Source organism: Mustelus asterias (genome assembly GCF_964213995.1).
Source record: "Mustelus asterias chromosome 26 unlocalized genomic scaffold, sMusAst1.hap1.1 SUPER_26_unloc_25, whole genome shotgun sequence".
NCBI lineage: Eukaryota > Metazoa > Chordata > Chondrichthyes > Carcharhiniformes > Triakidae > Mustelus > Mustelus asterias.
The window spans coordinates 72186-86622 of NW_027590093.1; positions in this window are offsets into that span (position 1 = coordinate 72186).

Genomic DNA, 14437 nt, shown 5'->3' on the forward strand with positions numbered 1-14437 from the left:
TCTCAACCATCTCTTGCGGACCCTTCTGAGTCCCTACTCTCTCGCTTGTTACACTTTTGCCCTTTACGTATTAGTAGAAGCTCTTTGAGTTCTCATTTTCTTGATATGCTTAAGCAATCTCGTGTCCACTTTTTGCCCTCCTGATTTCTCTGCTAATTATACTCCAACACCGCCTATTCCTTCAAGGGATCCCAATTGATCCAAGTCAAATGCGTCCTTCTTCTTCTTGACCATGGCCTCAATATCCCGAGTCATCCAGGATTGCCTACTTCTACCAGCCTTGCCCTTCACTCTAAAAGTAATATGCTTACCATGAACCCATGTTAACACACTTTTGAAAGCCTCCCTTTTACCAGATGTCCCTTTGCCTGCCAACAGGCTCCCCCAAGCAACTTCTGAAATTTCCTGTCTAATACCATCAAAATTGGCCTTGCCCCAAATTAGAATTTCCACTTTTGGGTCAGCCCTTAAATATATTGGAATTCTGGTCGCTGGTCCAAAAGTGATTGCTCGATAACTATTCTGTCACCTGCCCTCCCTTATTTCCCACGAAAAGGACAAGTTTGGCCCCTCTCCAGTGGGGCCTTCCACATACTGAATGAGAAATTCATCCTGAATACACTCGCAAATTCGCTCTCCATCCAAGCCCCAAATAGAATGGCCTGACAATTCAATGTTGGGAAAGTTAAAGTCTCCGTCTATTGCCACCCTATTTTTCTTGGTGCTATCATTAATCTTCTTACACTCTGGAGTTTCTGATCTGGATTAGAACATTTGGCTGCTCTTTGAAAGATTGAAATCTATATTCCTATATATATTTTTGATTAGGGGACTTCAAGGCAGTGGGTGGTGAGCACATGTGTGTTATCATTTCAGATGCTGTATTCAGGTTTAAATAGGGATGACTTGTGAAAAAATGGCTCTTTCAGAGGCTAGGAAATTCCTGGGAGTGGAAGAATTCATGCAGATTGTTTTGCAAAAGGTGAATGAAACAAAACTTTTGGAATTGGCAAAAGAGTTGCAGTTGACATTCGCTAACAGTGTAAGGAAAAGGGGAGATAATTCTGGCAATTACACAGCATCTAAAATTGCCAAACATACATTCAGAATCATTCGAAATGGCTGGAGTTCAACGACAAATGAAAAAGCTGGATCATGAAGAAGAATTAAAGCAGTTTGAATTCGAAATAAAAGAAAGGGAGTAACAGCAAGCAACATCATTGAAACAGTTTGAATTTTAGCAAGAAAATGAAGTGGATCTGCTTGAATTCAGGTAAGAAAAAAGGAAAGGGAGCAGATAGCCCAAGTGGAACAAAACAGTCAGAGCCAAAACTTTGGGAAGCCGATAGTAAGCAAGAATCATATCATAAAGTATCTTGTGCAGGAACACATGTTACATCTTCATGAATAGGCTCTGGAAGGAACACGTGCTCTGATGCGTGATCACGTGTCTATCCAGTTTGGCAATGATCTGTTGGGAATGTACACTTTGACCCTTATCGAGAGTGTTTAGGGTAACCTGGCAACGGGGAAGTAACTTCAGCCACGATGGGAGTTCTTGTCTGGTTTTAATGGACAAAATAGATAACATTATGCGGAATGGTAAAATGCAATCTGCTGAGGTCAGTGACAAAGACTATTCTTGATCTGTGCATATCAAAGAAGATGATTTTAAACTAGGTTAACGTGGTAATGATTGATAGAAAAACTATAATTTATCCGTTTTGAATTGTAAACTTCAGATCTAATCAAAGTGATGAGATTGGTGCATTTCAAAGCTCACTCGATCCTCGGGTCACCTCCAAGAAGCTGCTGGTTAAATAAAGATATGGCTTTGCTTAAGAGGCATTGGCTTCATGAATCTTTTATTGAAATTTCCTGACAGTATTGGTCACCTCACGTACCCACCAACAAGAGGGAAAGCTCCAGCACCGCTAAAGCCCTGAATAACCATTCCAGTATTTGAGGAACATTTTGCATGGTCTTTACTATTTGTGTAGGACCCCTCACTAAAACGAGAAGCGGGAATCACTGTCTTTTGATTTGAATGGAAAAGGCTCATAGTATTCCAGAGGCCATTTCATTAAACAATATTACCGCTAAAAGGAGTGCAGAGGAATTGCTGACTTTTATATATGAGTTCTGGATTACCCATATCAATACAATCAGGTCAAAAGTAATTTTTTTTACACCAGAGTTGTTGAAGTGTAACTTTTTTCCTGATAATTACTTGTAAAACACAGACTCGACAAATTCGTTCTCGTCAAAATAACAAGCATTTAATAACGAAGCTGTGCATGCAGAGGATGGCTCAGACTTGAGGTCAGAGAGCAGTTGGAACAGCTGCTAATTCCTCCACCAAGTCCGCGCCGAGCCTCAGAAACAGTCCACAATTTATACAAAATCAGTATCTGGTTTTGTGACAAAGGCTTACGCGGGAAAATGAGCAATAAAACAATTAGTAGCAACGTCAATACAAGTGGCATCTCAGCGTGACTTCCGAGCCCCTCGGTCTTATCAATAATAACATTATATTGTCCATTGAAGGAACAAAATGGTTCGGTGACTCCCTCACCTCCGACCTTATCTTGTTCATGTACGTAGTTCTAAAGCATTTCTCAAAACACCCTGAGACCAGACCAGTTGGCCTTGTTTTATGTACGTAGTTCTAGGGCACTTGTTAAAACACCCTGAGATCAGGCCAGTTGGCCTTATATTGTTTTATTACTTCACTTACCTAAGATAAGCAGAGTCAGCCTTAGTTTAAGCTTACTAGTTTGGGCGAGGATCAAATGGTTTAGCAGCTGCCTTGTTCTGTGGTTTTTTGTTCGTATCACCTCGAGGAAGGAGCCACCTTTCCCATCATGTCAATATTAGTTTGTACCATATCACAGAGTTAATCAAGGAGGCTATGGTTAGCTTGGGAGTGAAGCAGTGTAAATCGACTGTAGACCATCCAGAATCACAGGGAGCGTTAGATCGGTGGCATGAAAATTTAAAATCAATTTTGAGGTATTTTTGTGAAGATTATCCAGAGGATTCGGATAAAGGAATTCTATTTGTTTTCTTTGCAATTAGGAATGCACCTAATGAGTGAAACTAATTCAGACCACTTTAATTGACTTTTGATCATGAGGTAAGAGGGCCACTTAAAAATGGTTGAGGAGTAACTGGTGAGTCAGTGTTCTGAGAATTCATTATTGGATGATGGAAAAATTGAAACGTAGAAAACTACAGCACAAAAGAGGCCCTTCGGCCCCAAAAGTTGTGCCGAACTTATCCCTACCATTTAGGCCTATCTATAACCCTCCATCCTATTAAGTCCCATGGTATCATCCAGGAGTTTCTTAAAAGACCCGATTGAGTTTGCCTCCAGCACCACTGACGGCAGCCGATTCCACTCGCCCACACTCTCTGTGTGAAAAACTTCCCCCTAACATTTCCCCTGTGCCTACCCCCCAGCACTTTGAACCTGTGTCCCCTCGTAGCAGCCATTTCCACTCTGGGAAAAAGCCTCTGAGAGTTCACCCGATCTATGCCTCTCAACATCTTATATACCTCTATTAGGTCTCCTCTCATCCTACGTCTCTCCAAGGAGAAAAGACCGAGCTCCCTCAGCCTATCCTCATGAGGCATGCCACTCAATCCAGGCAACATGATGTGTCAAATTTGAGGGAAATGTTGAATACTGCAGGTGAATTGGCCAGGTAACATTTAAAACAGGCACAGCATTAGATGAAAGAGAAATCGAATAAGAATCAAAATTCTGTCGTTATACTAGTGGGGATAACATCTTCGTATTGCCAGCAGTGCCAGGTGAATCTTTTAAAAGCAAGGTTTATTGGCTTTATCAAATAGAAAGTAAATTGAGTAAGGTGAATTATTTGATAAGAACGCCAACTAGAAGGAAAGGTCACAGACTGTGTCATGTGTAAATGCTTAAAATGTATTTGGATAGATGAGGAAAGCAGAAGAAGGATGTTTTTGTGGTGATAGCTCAGAGTGAAGAACCGGGTATACACGACACTGAATTTGCCATTTCTCAAATTGAAACCGATGACGAGGATGTTCTCAGAAATTGGGATAAATGATTGAGTTACCTTCTCGTTGAAAATCGAAATGACCTGGAAGATTGATTGATATCACATGGACAGGTAAATGGGAATAAGTAGCACTTGCTTGAATTGTTATACCTGATGTAGATGAGGGAAATGCTGTTCCAATTAAACAGCATCCTTACCGATTTCACACTCGAAAATTAGCGCAGTTTCAAAAGGAGATTGAAAGTATGCTCAAAATGAGATAATTAAATTGGCTTTCAGCGAGGGGAGTTCACCCATCGTGAGAGGACAAAATGCAGATCGGAAAATAATTATGTGTGGACTCCAGATAAATTAATGCTGTTACAAAATCAGGGTCATTCTATTCCTCGGTTGACCGACTGCATTGAGAAGGTGAGACAATCTTGTTTTTTTTCTCAAGACTTGATTTACTCAAAGTTGACTGGCAGGACTGGTTGACTGGTAGGAAAAGTTGCAAAATTGACTATTATTTAAATGGTAAAAAAATTGCAGCATGCCGCTGTGCAGAGGGACCTGTGTCTCCTTGTGCAGGAATCTCAAGGAGTTGGTTTGCAGATGCAGCAAGTAAGAAGGCGAATGAAATTTTGTGCTTAATTGCTTGAGGGATGGAGTTTAAAAACAGCGAGATTATGTTGCAGCTGTATAAGGTGCTGGTGAGGCCACACCCGGAGTACAGTCTACAGTTCTGGTCTCCTTACTTGGGAAAGGATATACTGGCAATGGAGGGGGTGCAGAGGAGATTCACTTGGTTGATTGCGGAGTTGAGAGGATTGGCTTTTGAGGAGAGACTGAGTAGACTGGGGCTATACTCTTTGGAATTCAGAAGAATGAGGGGAGATCTTATAGAAACTTTTAAGATTATGAAGGGAATAGATAAGACAGAAGCAGGTAAGTTGTTTCCACTGGCGGGTGAAACTAGAACGAGGTGACATAGCCTCAAAATAAGGGAAAGCCGATTTAGGACTGATTTGAGGAGGAATTTCTTCACACAAAGGGTTGTGAATCTGTGGAATTCCCTGCCCAGTGAAGCAGTTGAGGCTACCTCATTGAATGTTTTTAAGGCAAGGATAGATACATTTTTGAACAGTTAAGGAATTAAGGGTTATGTTGAGCGGGCGGGTAAGTGGAGCTGAGTCCACAAAAAGATCAGCTATGATCTTATTGAATGACGGAGCAGGGTCGAGGGGCCAGAAGGCCTACTCCTGCTCCTAGTTCTTATGTTCTTATGTACTTTTATCCGAAAGGGCACAGGATATTTCAGTCTTTCTGAAGCCAAATGACTTGTACAACTTCAGAGAAATTACGAGCAGAAGGAAGCAAATTTAAACTTTCGAACCTGCTCTGCTATTCAATCCCATCATGGCTGATCTTTCCCTGGCCTGAAAAGTACCTCACCATCTGTTCCCTACATCCATCTTTCATGTATTTTTTAGAAATATGTCTTTCTAGGAGTTTATGAGCGTTTGAAGTGCGATAGGAAGATTGATTCACAGACCAGGTGGGATAGTTCTTTTTTTTCACCCAATATGCTTAGTGTCAGTTTGATTGCTGATTAGTAAGAAGGGTGTGGATTTCGGGCTGGATGCAGTGTTCTGGATCCCTGTCCCTGGTATTTTGGGAAGTTGTTCTGACTTCAAGCATGCCTGCCTGTGCTTTAAATCAGCTGCAGAACCCAATAACAAAACGTGAGAATGAGTGCTTCCTGTGCTAACCCAAAGAGTGTGTCTGTTTATGGGGCTTGTTGAAATTGAAGAATCCATTTAGTTGTTAAGGTTTCTACAAATCGTGGTTGGTGTTTCGTTATTTGTAGTTGATACAAGTTATTGCTAATTTGCTTTCTATGTGTTAACTATTCTCAAATAAAATGTGTTTTCTATAAGCTCCTTAGAGGGCCACTTGAATCATGCCTGAAGAGAAACATCTCATGCTTATCCGAGCAAATTTCAAAGTGCAAAACATATGTTCTAGGCTGAAATCATAAAATGCATTGGAGTTTCTGACATAGATTATAAGAACAGGGGGCATATCCGGGATTAAAATGTATCTTCCTTGATTTCTTTAAGATTTTTGGACTCAAAGACAGTGAGTGGTGAGCATATTTGTGTCTTCATTTCAGAGCTTCTATTCAGGTTGAAATAGGAATAACTTGTGAAATAAAGGTTTATTCGGAGGCTAAGGAGTTCTCAGGGTGGAAGAAATCAATGAGGGTGGTTTGCAAGAGGTGACGAAAATGAAGATTTTGGAATAGGCAAAAATGTTGCAGTTGATATCACCTGACGGCGCAAGGAAGGGAAACAGATAATTGTGGCGATAGCTCAGCATTTAAAATGCCAGAAACACAGTCAGAATCTTTGTTAGTGGCTAGAAGTCGATTTGAAATGAAGCAGCTCGAATTCTAAGCAATGAATAAGAGAGATCACCAAAGCCAAGTAAGAGGATGCAATTGCAGCAGGAAAAGACAGAGAAATGGAAGAACAACAAGCAAAAGAATTGAAACAGTTTGAAGTCGAGATAGAAGAAGAGATAGTACAGCTTAAATTGTAGGCTGAGGAAAAAGTAAATGAAAGGATAGCCCTAAGACTTAAAGTCAAGTTTATTTATTAGTCACAAGCAGACTTACATTGACACTATAATGAAGTTCCTGTGAAAATCCCCTAGTCTCCATACCCTGTTTGGGTATGAGGGATAATTTAGCATGGCCAACTCACCTAACCTGCACATCTTTGGTCTGTGGGAGGATACCAGAGCACCCGGTGGAAACCCAAGCAAACACAGGAAGAATGTGCAAATTCCACACAGACTGTGATCCAAGTCGGGAATCGAACTTGGGTCCCTGATGCTGTGAGGCATCAGTGCTAGTCACTGTGCCACCGTGCCACCCACACGGCGCCAAAAGAAAGGGGGGAAAAAGCGGAAAAAGAGAGAGCATATCAAATTCGGGAACCGGAAATAAGAAGTGAACGTCAATTAAAATGGCGGAGGTAAAGGGAAACGTATAGTTTGGGACTACTGATGCAGGCGTTGAGGAAGAGCGAGACCATCTAAGCCAAAGGCCAAGTGGGGATCAATTTAAATATGTGCAAGCGTTGTCAAGGTTTGATTAGAAGGATAAAGAAGAAAAATAAGTTTGTAAGTACAGCAAGTGTGCGTCACTATCAGAAGAGGTAACTGGGAATCATGATGCAAAACGCCATCGTGGGTGCATCTGAGCTGTAGACGTCTACAGACAATGGGTTCGAAATTTAAGGAAGAACGTTGTCATACGTACATAGAATTTGAAAGGATCAAACCGAAGAATTTTGACAAGTGGATAAGGGCTTTGAAAATAGCCAAGACGTATGAAGGTCTGAGAGATGTGATTCATGCGCGGGACTTTAAACATTTACTTTCCGATGCAATAAGAACACATGTGGAAGGGCATAGGGGTAAAAATGCTCGATAAACTTCAGAAATGACAATTGAAGAAAGATCAAAGAACAAGGACAATTACAGCAGCGGAACAGGCCCTTCGGCTCTGCACGCCTGAACCGACCAAGCTGTCCGACTGAAGTAAAACTCCCTACCCTTCCAGGGACCATATCCCTCGATTCCTTTACTTTTACTTTACTTTTGTAGTCGTATTTTTCTTAAGTTTAAAGTGAAAACTGGAAGTGGGCTGCTAAGGAGTCTGGGAAGGGTTGTTATTTTAACTTTAAAAGTCAGTTACCTGGGAGGTTCCCCCTCATTGTTCCACTGGAGCAAGCAGAGAGGGGGTGATTGGAGGCAGGAGTGCTGGTGAGAGATAGATTGAATTATTTATTTATTTAATTAGTCAGTTAGTGTGTGGGGTTTTTTTGGCCTTTACTTCTGTAGTCGTATTTTTCTTAAATTTAAAGTGAAAACTGGAAGTGGGCTGCTAAGGAGTCTGGGAAGGGTTTTTAAGCGCGCAAAGTATAAAAGGTAGGCTGCAGTATACAGCGGGCAGCGTCGGGAGCGGGCAGTGGAGTGTGTGGGAAGCAGAGTGTGAGCTATAAGGGCTTTGGCTCACGGGGCTTCGGGGACAGGGCGAGGTAAGGTAAGTTATTTTTATCCAAACCTATATAGGATAAGGGTAACTATGAGTGATAGGCCAGTTCGGTGCTTCCGGTGTGGGATGTGGGAGTTCCTGGAAACACCTAGCCTCCCGGAGGTTCATATTTGCACCAGGTGTGTGGAACTGCAGCTCCTGAGGGACCGTGTCACGGAACTGGAGCTGCAGATTGCTGACCTTGGTCTAATCAGGGAGAATGAGAGAATAATTGACATGAGTTCGAGGGAACTAGTTACACCGGGGCATCGGGAGGAAGACACGTGGGTCACAGTTAGGAGGAGTAAAGGTCAGAAGGGTAATGTACCAGAGAGTACTCCCGTGGCTGTCTCTCATAATAGGAAGGGCTCGGCGACAGGTGAGAGAGGGGAGGGGAGTGAGCAATTAGTGGAGGGGTCACCTGTGGTTGTCCCACTCCAAAGCAAGTATATTGTTTTGGATAGTGTGGAGGAGGATGACTCTCCACGGGTACGCCACAGTGACTTGGTCACTGGCACAGAGTCAGGCTCTGTGGCCCGGAAAGGAAAGAGAGGGGTCAGGAGAGCAATAGTGGTGGGGGATGTGTCGGTTAGAGGCACGGACAGGCGATTCTGTGGGTGCGAACGGGACTCCAGAATGGTAGTCTGCCTACCTGGTGCTGGGGTCATGGATGTCTCCGAGCGGATAGGAGGCATCTTAAAAGGGGAAGATAAAGAAACGGATGTCATTGTATACATTGGTGCAAATGACGTAGATAGGAAGAGCAGGGGGATCCTACGAGAGCAATTCTGGGAGTTGGGAAATATACTAAAATGTAGGGCCTCCAGGGTGGCCATCTCTGGGCTACTCCCAATGCCTCGTGCCAGTGAGGCTAAGAATAGGGAGTTAGTACAATGGAATGCCTGGCTAAAGGACTGGTCCAGGAGGGAGGGCTTCATTTTCCTAGATCAATGGGAAGTTTTCAGGAGAGGATGGCACCTGTACACGAAGGCCGGGTCACAACTAAGTTGGTAGGGCACGAATATCCTGGCTGGGAGTTTTGCTAGTGCAGTTCGGGGGGGGAGGGTTAAACTAGTATGGCAGGGGGGTGCGGATCAAAATATTAGGTCTACAAGTGTAGAGGCTGGGGACGAGCTTGGGGCTGGGACAAGGCAGGCAAAGAAGTAGAGCACTCTGGGGGAGGATGACCTCACTGGGCCTGGAGGTCTGGAGTGCTTATACTTCAATGCAAGGAGCGTAGCAGGTAAGAAAGGCGAACTTAGGGCCTTAATGCTCACGAGGAATTCGGATGTGGTTGCGGTGACGGAGACTTGGTTGAAAGAGGGACAGGACTGGCAGCTGAATATTCCGGGGTACAAGTGTTTTAGGCGAGACAGAGGAGGGGCCAAAAGAGGTGGGGGAGTGGCAGTATTAGTTGGAGAGCATATTACAGCGGTGCAGAGGGAGGACAATTCAGAGGGGTCGTGTAACGAGTCACTCTGGGTGGAGCTTAGAAACAAGAAGGGCGCAGTCACTATGTTGGGGGTGTACTACAGGCCCCCCAACGGCCTAAGGGAAGTGGAAGAACGGATATGTCAGGAGGTACTGGATAGGTGCAGGAAAAATAGGGTTGTTGTAGTGGGAGACTTCAATTTCCCTCGTATAGACTGGAAATCGCTGAGAGCTGGGACTCTGAATGGGGAGGAATTTGTAAAATGCGTGCAGGAGGGTTCTTTGGAACAATATGTAGATAGCCCGACTAGAGAGGAGGCTATACTGGACCTCGTACTGGGGAATGAGCCCGGTCAGGACTTCAAAGTTTCGGTAGGGGAACATGTGGCAAATAGTGACCACAATTCTGTTAGCTTTAGGATAGTGATGGAAAAGGATGAGTGGTGTCCCAAGGGTAAGGTGTTGGATTGGGGGAAGGCTAACTTTAGTGGGATTAGTCAGAAATTGGCAGCTCTTGATTGGGAGAGGCTGTTTGAGGGTAAATCCACATCTGTCATGTGGGAGTCTTTTAAGGAACAGTTGTTAGGGCTACAGGACAGGCATGTGCCTGTTAAAAAGATGGAGAGGAAGGGTAGGATTCGTGAAACGTGGATAACCAGGGATATTGAGGGACTGGTCAAAAAGAAAAGAGAGGCGTATGTTAGGTCCAGGCAGCTAAAAACGGAGGGAGCTCTGGAGGAGTACAAAGAAAGTAGGAAAGAACTCAAACGGGGAATTAGAAGGGCAAAAAGGGGTCACGAAATGTCCTTGGCAGACAGGATTAAGGAGAATCCCAAGGCATTTTATTCATACGTTAGGAACAAAAGGGTTGTCAGGGAAAAAATCGGACCTCTCAGGGACAAAAGTGGGGAATTATGCTTGGAGCCCAAAGAAGTAGGGGAGATCCGAAATGAATACTTTGCGTCGGTATTCAGAAAGGAGACGGATGTGTTGACTGGGAGTGTCTCGGAGGGGAGTGTTGAACCGTTGGAGAAAATCTCCATTACAATGGAGGGAGTGTTAGGTTTGTTGGAGAATATAAAGACTGAAAAATCCCCAGGGCCTGATGGAATCTATCCAAGGCTGCTCAGGGAGACGAGAGATGAAATCGCTGGGCCTCTGACGCAAATCTTTGTCTCGTCACTGGACGCAGGTGAGGTCCCAGAGGATTGGAGGATAGCTAATGTGGTCCCGTTATTTAAGATGGGTAGGAAGGATAACCCGGGTGATTATAGGCCGGTGAGCTTGACGTCCGTGGTGGGGAAGTTGTTGGAGAAGATTCTTAGAGATAGATGTATGCGCATTTAGAAAGGAATAAACTCATTAACGATAGTCAGCATGGTTTTGTGAGAGGGAGGTCATGCCTCACTAACCTGGTGGAGTTTTTTCAAGAAGTGACCAGAATGGTTGACGAGGGAAGGGCCGTGGATGTCGTCTATATGGACTTTAGTAAAGCATTTGACAAAGTCCCTCATGGTAGGCTGGTGAAAAAGGTTGGATCTCATGGGATAAAGGGGGAGGTGGCTAGATGGGTGGAGAACTGGCTTGGTCACAGAAGACAGAGGGTGGTAATGGAGGGGTCTTTTTCCGGCTGGAGGCCTGTGACTAGTGGTGTTCCGCAGGGCTCTGTATTGGGACCTCTGCTGTTTGTGATTTTTATAAACGATCTGGAAGAAGGTATAACTGGGGTGATCAGTAAGTTTGCGGACGACACAAAATTGGCAGGACTTGCAGATAGTGAGGTGCATTGTCAGAAGCTACAGAAGGATATAGATAGGCTGGAAATTTGGGCAAAGAAATGGCAGATGGAGTTCAATCCTGATGAATGCGAAGTGATGCATTTTGGCAGAAATAATGTAGGGAGGAGCTCTCCGATAAATGGCAGAACGATGAAGGGTGTAGATACGCTGAGGGACCTGGGTGTGCAAGTCCACAGATCCTTGAAGGTGACGTCACATGTGGAGAAGGTGGTGAAGAAGGCATATGGCATGCTTGCCTTTATCGGACGGGGTATAGAGTATAAAAGTTGGGGTCTGATGTTGCAGATGTATAGAACGTTGGTTCGGCCGCATTTGGAATACTGCGTCCAGTTCTGGTCGCCACACTACCAGAAAGACGTGGAGGCTTTGGAGAGAGTACAGAGGAGGTTTACCAGGATGTTGCCTGGTATGGAGGGGCTTAGTTATGAGGAGAGATTGGGTAAACTGGGGTTGTTCTCCCTGGAAAGACGGAGAATGAGGGGAGACTTAATAGAGGTGTATAAAATTATGAAAGGCATAGATAGGGTGAACGGTGGAAAGTTTTTCCCCAGGTCGGTGGTGACGTTCACGAGGGGTCATAGGTTCAAGGTGAAGGGGGGGAGGTTTAACACAGATATCAGAAGGACATATTTTACACAGAGGGTGGTGGGGGCCTGGAATGCGCTGCCAGGCAAGGTGGTGGAGGTGGACACACTGGGAACGTTTAAGAGTTATCTGGACAGCCATCTGAACGGAGTGGGAATGGAGGGATTCAAAAGAATGGTCTAGCTTGGACCAGGGAGCGGCACGGGCTTGGAGGGCCGAAGGGCCTGTTCCTGTGCTGTTTTGTTCTTTGTTATTTGTTCTTAGTTCTTATTCCCGTCCTGTTCATGTATTTCTCCCGACGCCCCACAAAAGTCACTGTTGCATCTCCTTCCACTATTTCCCAAGACAGCGTGTTCCAGGTATCCACCATCCTTTGTGTAAAAACATCTTGACTCATCCACCTCCTTTAAACCTTTCTCCTCGGACTTCTATCGGATGCCCCCTCGCAATTGATTCTTCCACCCTGGGAAAATGCTTCTGACTATCCATTCTGTCCAGGCCTCTCATAATCTTGTAGACTTCTATCAGCTCCTCCCCGCACCGACCCTCCCCCCGCCCCCCCCCCCCCCCGTCGTTCCAGTGAGAACATACCAAGTTTATCCAACCTGTCCTCATAGCTAATGCCCTCCATGCCAGGCAACATCTCCTCTGTACCCCCGCCAAAGCCTCCAAATCCTTTGGTAGTGTGGCGACCGGAATTGAACACGATGGGCCCAATTTTACAATTGTGTAGTGCCCGTTCTCGGGCGGGAAATCGTGGTAAATTCTGGTGTGAGGCCACTAACGTGATCCGTGCCTGCGTCCGCGCAGATGGCCACTTTACCCAGACCCGGGAATGGCCGTGAACCGATTCACGCCCCAAACGGGCGCAACGACGATTCAAATGCATTTGCATGCATTTCAACTGAATTAATGAACTGCCCGCCCAACTGTATCCGCATTTCCCTATTTACCACCCCGTTCATCAATGCGGAATCGCGCCGAAATGGACATGCTGAATAAAAGTCTGATTCCGGCGCTCCAGCAACTGAAGAGGTGAGTTGAGAGCTTCCAACGGCTCTCTGACTCAGATCGTTGTCTGGTTGAGGGGTGGGTGGGGCGGGGAGGGGAAGGCGGGCCAGTTCATTCTTTCGTGAGGCGGGGGGAGGGAGGAGGAGGCGGGTCAGATGTACCTCTGGGGGGCGGGGAGGGGAGTGAGGCCAGATAATTCTCTGGGGGGGGGGCGGGGGAGGGTGGGAGGGGGAGGCGGGTCAGATTCACAACTGGGGGTGGGGGAGGGGAGTGAATCCAGACCATTCTTTGGGGGGGAAGGGGGGGGGAGTTGGGGGGAGTGAGGCCAGATCATTCTTTGGGGCGGGGAGGGGGGGTGGGGTGGGAGGAGGAGGCCGTTCAGATGTACCTCTGGATGGGGGAAGGGAGTGAAGCCAGATCATTCTCGGTGGGGGGGCGGGGGGAGGTATGGGGAGTGAGGCCAGATCATTCTCGGGAGGGGGGAGGGAAGGAGTTGTGAGGCCAGATCATTCTCTGGGGGGAGGGGTGGCAGTGAGGCCAGATCATTCTCTGGGGGGCGGAGGGAGGAGGAGGCAAGTCAGATGTACCTCTAGGGGTGGGGGAAAGGGGTGAGTGGCCAGTTCATTTTCTGGCGGCGGGGGGTGGGGGGGGGGGGCGGGGAGGTGTGAGGCCAGATCATTCCCTGGTGGGTGGGAGGGGGAGTGAGGCCGGATCATTCTCTGGTGGGGGGAGGAGGGAGGCAGATGAGATCTGCCTCCCTCCCTGTAGCGGGAGTGGGGCCAGAGCATTACCTCTCTGGTGGGTGGTCAGGGGAGGGTCCGCTGCCAGTCTACGGGCCATCGGTGGGGGGGGGGCGGGCGTAGTGGGTCACGGTCGGTCGGGGTAGGGGGGCGGCGGTGGAGGTAGACGGTTGATCAGGGGGACGTGATGCCTGTGGGACCATCACTCCCGGTTTTCGCTCACGGGCCGCTTTCTCCACGTTCTCCGTCCTGGGAGGGATGTGGCACGGGTGCGCTTTTTCAATTTATTTTCTAAATGCGCATGCACTGTTCAGAGATCTGATTGTGTCGGGCGCGCTAAGCCCCGCCCACAGCGCAACTTTTCTCAGGCTAATTGCGAATGGGAGCGCCTGAAAGCAGATTTCCAAGTCGGATCTGAATTGCGCCCAGAATCAGCACTTCGACTGAAAATAGTAAAATCAGACCCTACATTTCAAGTGGGCTCCAACTAAGGTTCAACAAGGCTGCAACATGGCTCGCCAATTTTTAAACTCAATGCCCCAGCCAATGAAGGCATTAATGCCATATCGCTTCTTGAGTACCTTCTCCACGGCATTGCCACTTTCAATGTCTATCAATACTCTTAAGGTTCCTGCCATTTATTGTATGTTTCCTATCTGTTTTGGACCTTCCAAAAAGCATTAACTCACATTTGTCCAGATTAAACCCCATCTGCCATCTCTCCACCCAAGTCGCCAAACGATC